Source organism: Colias philodice, chromosome 19 (genome assembly GCF_061535455.1).
Source record: "Colias philodice isolate Cphi_HAF_F1 chromosome 19, ilColPhil1 Martin Lab GWU primary, whole genome shotgun sequence".
Lineage (NCBI taxonomy): Eukaryota > Metazoa > Arthropoda > Insecta > Lepidoptera > Pieridae > Colias > Colias philodice.
In genome coordinates this window covers 3,613,223-3,622,178 of record NC_143104.1, presented here as the reverse complement: position 1 = coordinate 3,622,178, position 8,956 = coordinate 3,613,223, and the positions used below count along the sequence as shown (strand labels likewise).

General features: G+C 33.3%; 1 protein-coding gene across 1 annotated transcript in view; it reads right to left on the bottom strand.

The window, feature by feature from the left end:
- The window catches only part of LOC149479876 (uncharacterized), a 55,945-nt gene that overhangs the window by 10,614 nt on the left and 36,375 nt on the right, over positions 1 to 8,956 (bottom strand). The gene's annotated exons all lie outside the window — the stretch shown is intronic.

The following is an 8,956-nucleotide window of genomic DNA, read 5'->3' as shown; positions in this document are numbered from 1 at the left end:
ACTTGCTCTGTGGTTCCTGAACACAGATAAAATCAATGTGGGTTAATGTCATTAATGTAGAGTGACACAAATTTCAACCTTATTTCTATTTGTTGAGGTTCAAAGTTTTATCTATCGAAATTTAACGCCCTCTTTTTTTGAATAAGTAGCCGAATTTTTTCGATTTTAATAAAAAGGTATAAAAAAATTATATGATTTACAGAAAAAGAGCATGTGCGGTCTGCGGAGCACACGTCGTGTGAAACTTTTTTGGCAATGCCGTGACCGTATTGCCATGACGACCTAGAAATTTTACTCTCAACGCGCTAGAAGTTTCACTTCAAAAGAATTAAACTGATAGATCGTAGTTAGTAGTTACACATACACTGAAAAAAGCACTCATTGATCTGTGGCTCAATGACAGCAATACAATAAACAGAACAGTAAAAATTATTCCGGGAATTCCCCACATGTTATTTTTATACTAATATTATAAAGCTGAAGAGTTTGTTTATTTGTTTGAACGCGCTAATCTCAAGAACTACTGTTACGATTTGAAAAATTCTTTCGGTATTGGATAGCCCATTTATCGAGGAAGGCTATTATATAATGGCTACCTATATAATTATATCATCACGCTAATACGTAGTATATTATTATTAGTCTGTGCTAAGAGCAATAGGAGCGGAGCACAGCTAGTCACTACATTGCATAGTATAAAACAAAGTCGCTTTCTCTGTCCCTTTGTATGCTTATAAATCTTTAAAACTACGCAACGGATTTTGATGGGGAGCCCATGTCAACACCGCTGCAGGTAAGCTCAGTTCAGCAGCATATGCAGTCCGAAAGGTAAGGCATCTCACCGATGAAGATACAGCTAGATTGGTTTATTTCAGCTACTTTCATAGTATTATGATTTATGTCCTATGGAATTCTACTATGGGGCAGGGCAGCAGATATAGAAACTATATTTATCTTACAGAAAAGAGCCATTCGTTCTATATATAATTGTCCGTATTTATGCAAAATGGAACCACTCGACAAATTTAGTTTTTTACTTTTATTGAAGAATACTCATTCAAAAGTGGTCTAAATTCTTATACAAACAAGAACCACATGATTTTTACGTTGGAAACAAGGTATACTAAAAGCAGAAAGGAACCACCAGCAACAACGAATAATACCATATTAAGCAAAACCGAACCACAGCACCACGGGACTGCTTTGTTCAAACAAATAAACGATATTACTATCATGTCATTTTATACAAAACAGATCCACACCTACTTGGTACCATTATACATTACACATATTTCTATTAATAATAATAACAATTATTTTTAATACACAAAATGGAACCAGGTTTCTGTGGTATGGTTATGCGTAAAATAAATACATAATTTAATTGTAATTTTTTATTGCAAAATAAAACCACAAGCATTCGGTTCTATTATGCATAAATAAATATTGTAAAACATTCTGAAACCTATCATCGCTATATGGAACCAAATGCCTTGACTTGTAACAATGCTTCTCATCTTTAAACAACGTATTTCATTACTTAAGTGCAAAACTCCAATTTTTTAAGTAAAACGTCGAACATCTGTCAATATAGGTGACAATCAACGAAGTAGTTCGAATACGTGACGGTGTTTTTTTCCTCCGCGAAGTAAGTTCTATTGTTTTTGTTAATTACCTTTAAAATTAAATGTGAAAATGTTTAGTAATAAATAAATAAGCAAGCAATTGGTAAGAAAAGCATTGGAGACGAACACCGAAGATAATAATGAAGATACAACGGGTAAGTAGTTTTATTTAAGACGATACACAAAAAAAAATCCACTGCTTGGCGGGCGGAGTCTAATAGCTCGCTATCGCGAACGCGGGTGTGCGCGAAGTCATTCTTGCAAACTCGCCGCGCTGCCGCTGGCCGACTCGGGACAAACATGTATGGAGTCGTCATACAGTTATAATATTGTCATACATTTATTTAATTGTTGATTTATTGGTTTTATTTTCTTGCTTATAAACAAATAATCTTCTTTTTAACAACTACTTAGACATTATTAATAATTATTATCATTACGTAATGTTTACTTTATTACAAAATAATACAGGTTATAAATAATCTTTAAAATAACAAAAAATATTGTTACTCTGAAAAAATGAAATGGTACTCAATAACGCGGACTACTGAATTGATTTAGATAGAATTTGATGCTGACGTAGATATTACATCATGCCCAGAAATGAAAGGTACTATTTCTGAAAGAAGTTATAAACCCTAATTCTTCTCAGTCAAAGATCACTAATACAGTAAAACTGATGCGAAACTTTGGATGTTAATTTGTATATTTTTTTGTTAGTTGTTACTTAATCACGTCAAGACTACATTACCAATTTTGATAAAATATAGCTAATTGCCTGGATTTACACATAGGATAATTTTTATCCGAACTGAACACTGTGGGAAAAAACAGGATTCACGATATAACCTAATTCCACGCGGGCAAAGCCGCGGTCGGAATGATATTTTTTTACATAAAAAAATTGTTTTAAAAAAAACACAAAATATATTGACGCATGTATTTATTTTTTGCACTCTATTATAATTGTAATTATTCATTACAAATAATCAAAATAAAATAGCCAGAACAAAGTTAGGCCCTGGTAGGGTAGGTAGGCAGGTACAGCAATGTGAGACGAACACTGGCTTATTTATACCAATAATAATGTATTATAAACATTAAATTAAGTTAACAACAAAAATACATAATATTAGCTAATGTGAAAACGAATCAACCAATCATCCCACAACAATGAAATGTGCACACAAATATTCATCCAAATCGGTTCATGTGATTAGGAGGAGTGACTGCAGCGCCATCTTCCGGGCCCAATTGTGTTTCCAGATCACCCAGGAACTCAATTTAATATACTTACACAAAATTTTTCGAAATGAAAACTCACATTACTATGTGTAAATATGAATATAAACCTGTTTTAGTACTAAGCAATTTCCCGCACAGGTGTAGTAAGTATAAATGAAATAAATATCAACATCAAATTCTTTATACAACATACTTATCTACCACCTACTAAGAAATGTAATTCTTGAAATTTTTTCGTATTTTTTTAAATATAATACTACTCCAATGAGCTCCTGTTCCATATTACGGCCACCATACTTCCACTAAGTTCACCATGATTTTTTATTTCTTTGCACTTTGTTGCTTTTTGCTAAAAATGGAATCATGCGATAAAAAAAAGTAGAGCGTTGATAACATACATTTTTGACTGAATAAAGGTACTTACGAAGGAGTGGGTTCACATTGTGAACAATCAGTGGGTTTATTTTCCTTCTGGATTCCGGATTTCTGAAAAGATTATCTATGCTATAAATGAAAAAAATCTTAAACACATTCGTTATGTACTTAAAACAGGGGTACATATCAAACATCGTCTATTATACAATTATCATCAAATTTAAAATAAAACCAACTTAGTTCATTAATTTGTTCCAATTGTAAGCATTCTTTTTCCTCCAATCTTTATGTTTCTTCTTCTTATTTTCTTTATTGTCCCCATTTGTCTCATTTTGTCTTATTGTGTTGTCACCCTTTTTTACGATGGCGCGAGCGACACAAGTTCCCCGTGTGACGGCCGTAGCGGGAATGACTCGTGCAGCGATCGGGGTAGGAAGGTACAGGGCGGCTCTCGCTATATTGGCTGGTCGCGCGCTAATTTCAAGTATTTCTTGTTTATTTCAAAACCATCGCATATTTCAAAATTCTAAATCGGTAGACGTATAGGTTGTATGTTTTATAGTTAATATCCAAAAAGTCGTAACTTTACGTTTGTTATTTTGAAGATGCCAGAGATTAAAAAAAAATAACAATGAGAACTTTGTATTTTTTTTCTATCGAGAAAATATCATGGAATCATGTTTCTAAAACGGTAGACGTATTGTGTTACTATTGAACTTTCTTGTCAAGAATTTTCATCACGACAACTTTAATAATATAAAAATTACGAAGGTTTAAAAAGGGCCGTAAATGTTAGAAAAATTAATTCATCACCTTAAGAATACTGGTATCTGTGAAGTATAAACATAGATAATAAATAGTTTTCATTTCATATATTATCTGTTGTCACTTTGATTCTTTGACACTTGTACGATTGCGCCATTATTATTCATTGTTCGTTGTTCAATAAAACCGCTCATCATATTTTCTCGGACCTTTTATTTAACAATCACTACGTTGCATGGTGTCAGAAGCGGTTGTAAAGTATGTAATAAGAAAATATATGAGAAAGCTGTGAAATGACGACATCCGACGCAGTGGCTGGAATAAAGCCGCCAGCTAACCTACAATTAATTGACGCCGACAAGTCAACGTGTTGGACAAGGTGGGTGCAACAATTTGACTGGTATGCCACAGCAATACAATTAGACAAAAAACCAGCCGCAATCCAGGCAGCAACTTTTATGGCGGTCATAGGCCCAGACGCCATCGAAATATTTAACAGTTTTAACCTTGTCGACGCGGAAAAAAATGATATTGAAATCATTAAAAATAAATTCAAAGAATATTTCGCGCCGAAAAAGAACATATCTTTTGAACGATATGTATTCTTTAAGATCGAACAAAACGAGGACGAAGTATTTAATGAATTTTTAATCAAAATAAAAACTCAAGCAAGTAAATGCGAATTTAACAACTTACTGGATGAAATGATAAAGGATAAAATCGTTTTTGGAATTAGATCAAATCAGGTTAGAGAAAAATTACTAACGGAAGAAAATTTGGACTTGACAAAAGCAATAACGATCTGCAAAACTAGTGAACAAGCATCTAAACAATTAGATGAATTTGATAGTAAAAATAAAGTTTTTGCTGTGAAAAATAAAAGATCTAACGAAAGCAAGACTTTTGACTGCCGAAGATGTGGTACTAACCATAAAAGTAGAGAGTGCCCAGCTTTTAACAAATCTTGTACCAAATGTTCCAAACAGGGTCATTTTGCTAATATGTGTCGCACAAAAATGAAACATAATAATTACAAACAGAAAAATAGAGTAAACGCAGTAGAAGAAAGCTCTCAATCCGAAGATGAAGTGTACATATCCGCTATAAGGTCTGGAGAAAAGAAAAACTGGACAGAAAAATTACAAGTTGGCAATTTAAGGATTACAGTCAAACTAGACACAGGAGCAGAGTGCAATGTGTTACCAAGACACTTGATGAACAAAACAAAGGCAATTTTGAAACCAAGCCGAACAAAAAATTTAATAAGCTACACAGAAGACAAGATGGCAGTTCTAGGTGAAACAGAGCTACTATGTAAATTAAAGAATGAAGAAACAAAAATAATATTCAAAGTAGTTGAAGAAAAAGTTTCTCCAATCCTAGGACTTGAGACCTGTGAAAAATTAGGACTTGTCGCAAGAGTCAAAACATTGAAGGTGAGCCAATATACTGATAATATATTTGAAGGATTAGGCTGTTATAAAGATTATGTGTATGATATTGACCTAATTGAGAACCCAAAGCTTGAGATTAAACCGTCAAGAAGAGTACCCCATGCTATAAGAGCCGAAGTTAAGCAAGAACTTGACAGGATGGTAAAGTTAGATGTCATAAAACCAGAAACGGAGCCAACTCCTGCTGTGAGTCCTATGGTAGTTGTCAGACAAAAGGACAAAATAAGAATCTGTATAGATCCATCAGATGTCAATAAAAATATCCTCAGACGTCACTTTCCACTCACAACTATAGAAGAAATTTCAGCTGATATTCAAGGTTCTAAATTCTTTGCATTATTAGACTGCACAAAGGGGTTCTGGCAAATTAGACTATCAGAAAGAACACAAAAAATATTAACATTCGCTACCCCATGGGGAAGATATTCTTTCAAGAGACTTCCATTTGGAGTTTCATCAGCACCAGAAATATTCCAAGAAATATTAACAAATCTACTCAGTAATATAAAAAATGTGAGAGTATCGATCGATGATATTTTTATACATGCAAAAACTAAAGAAGAACTACGCAAAACTGTTGACAAAGTCATTGAAATATTAAAGAAATCTGGCTTCAAACTTAACAAAGACAAGTGCATCTTTGAAGCAACCAAGATAAAATTTCTGGGACACATTATTTCAGCTAAAGGTTTAGAAGCAGACCCAGGCAAAGTAGAAGCTATTCAGGCAATGAAAAAACCTACAAATAAAACCGAGTTACAGAGACTGTTAGGAATGATTACATATCTCAATAAATTTATCCCTAACATGTCGGATTTGACAAATCCACTTAGAGACCTGTTACACAAGAATACAAGCTTTACATGGGAAATTCATCATGAAAAAGCTCTTGATAAAATAAAACAAGTGCTTCAAAATCCCCCAGTATTGAGACTATATGATGTCAACAAACCTGTAACATTGTCTGTAGATGCAAGCTCAAAAAATCTCGGAGCTGCACTTCTCCAAGAAGGACAACCAGTAGCCTATGGAGCAAGAGCATTGACCAAATCTGAACAGAATTATCCACAGATAGAAAAAGAAGCGCTCGCCATACTGTTTGGATGTAAGAAATTTCATGAATATGTTTATGGTAAACAACTGACAGTAGAATCCGACCATAAACCACTAGAGACAATATTTAAGAAAAACATACAATCAGCCCCCGCAAGACTTCAACGAATAATGTTTAACTTAGCACCATACTCACCCAAGGTATTATTCAAAAAGGGAACTGAAATTCCATTAGCAGACTTCCTTAGTCGAGACTGTGATGCGTCTAACTTGAGATATGATCCAGAAGAAAACTTAAAAATCGCAGTTATACTACCTATGTCTCTAGATGCTAAAGAAGAATTAATTAAGGCTACTAAAGAAGATCAACATTTACAGTTACTAATGAAGACTATAAAGCAAGGATTTCCTGAAACCATGAAAGAACTACCTACAGAACTACAACACTATTTTAACTTTAAAGAAGAATTGAGCTATCTGAAAGGAATTATATTCAAAGGTGATAAGATTGTTGTTCCGGCATCACAAATCCCTAAAATGTTAAAAAATATTCATCAAGGACATCTTGGTATACACAGCTGTTTGAGAAGAGCTCGACAATTTCTTTATTGGAAAGGACAATATAATGATATCATAAAGCTAGTTAAAGGGTGCACCGTCTGCGAACAAACACAAAGAGATAACATTAAAGACACAGTCTTAGTTAAAAAGCTTCCTACACTTCCATGGCAAATAATTGCTTCAGATTTATTTGAATTAAAAGGAAAAACTTACCTTGTTATATGTGACAGCTACTCTGGATATATTGATTTTCAAGAGCTAAAAAGCCAGTCGTCATATGAAGTGATTGAACAACTTAAAAGATGGTTTTCTACCCATGGTATACCAGAAGAGTTACAAACTGACAATGGAACACAATATATGTCTAGAGAATTTAAGACCTTTCAAAAAGAATGGAGATTTAACCATGTCACATCTAGTCCACATCACCATCAAGGTAATGGACTTGCTGAAAGAGCAGTTCAAACAGCAAAAAACATACTAAAAAAATGCAGCATTGACAAGTCAGACGTGCAGCTTGCGTTACTGAACTGGAGAAATACACCTAGAAATGACCTATTAGGCTCACCTAACCAACGACTTTTCAGCAGAATTACAAGATCACCAATACCTGTAAGTGACAAATATTTAAAACCAAAAATCATACAAGGAGTCACAACTGAACTACAGACATTAAGAGAGAAACAGGCCAATTACAGTAATAAACATACTACAAGACCAGTAAATTTGGAAATTAATGATAAAATCAGACACAAGGTAGCTCACCAACACTGGGAAGGGGCGAGAGTAATAGAGAAGCCCAAAAATCTACCAAGATCTGTTATTATACAAACAGATAAAGGACAAATTTTACGAAGAAACTTAAGTCATTTGCACAAGACACAAGCTGATATTCCCAGCAACAGAATAGCTGTACCTGAAACTAAATACACAGAAGAACCAGTAGTACAACAGATGCCAGCTCAAACTCAATCACCGGGTGTTCCTGCAACAACCCCAACAACTACACATCCATCAGAGATGCGAGAGATGCTTAGCTCTAATAATACACAGAGTTCTAATATGGTGACACAACCAGCGACTGCACCACAAGTCTCAAGATATGGTAGACCTATAAAACCTATTAATAAACTCAATCTCTAATATTGTTAAAAAACAATAAGTACTGTAGTACTATTTCATGTATCTTAATCATTAACATTAAGTATCAGTTAATTATAACTTGTTTACTATAATTTTATAAGAACTTGTTCAGTAATCATTTACATTAACATTGTTAATTAGAACTGAATGCTTTGCCATGTATCTTGTTATATAATCATATGATAGATATAATTTTTTAATTACTGGATAAGTAAAAATAAAGAAATTTAATACTTTAAATAAAAATGTTCATTCATAGTGTATACATATATTTAAAAAAAAAAAAAAAAAAAAAGTTTGGTTTGTTATGGTTGTTTAGTTTGTTTACAAAGAAAGGGAGATGTGAAGTATAAACATAGATAATAAATAGTTTTCATTTCATATATTATCTGTTGTCACTTTGATTCTTTGACACTTGTACGATTGCGCCATTATTATTCATTGTTCGTTGTTCAATAAAACCGCTCATCATATTTTCTCGGACCTTTTATTTAACAATCACTACGTTGCAGTATCCTTACTGTACCATCACAGTATATATTTAATAATATTTTGCATGTACACAAAAACGCCGACTACACACAAGAGTAGGAGATAGACACTGTTATGGCACAAGGAACAGAAATAGAATTGAAATGCCATTTTTCCGATTAGCTAAAGTTAAAAATTCATTTATGGGTATACGCTTATGTAGGTATACGCTTTTACAATAGAATTCCTCATAATATTAAAGAG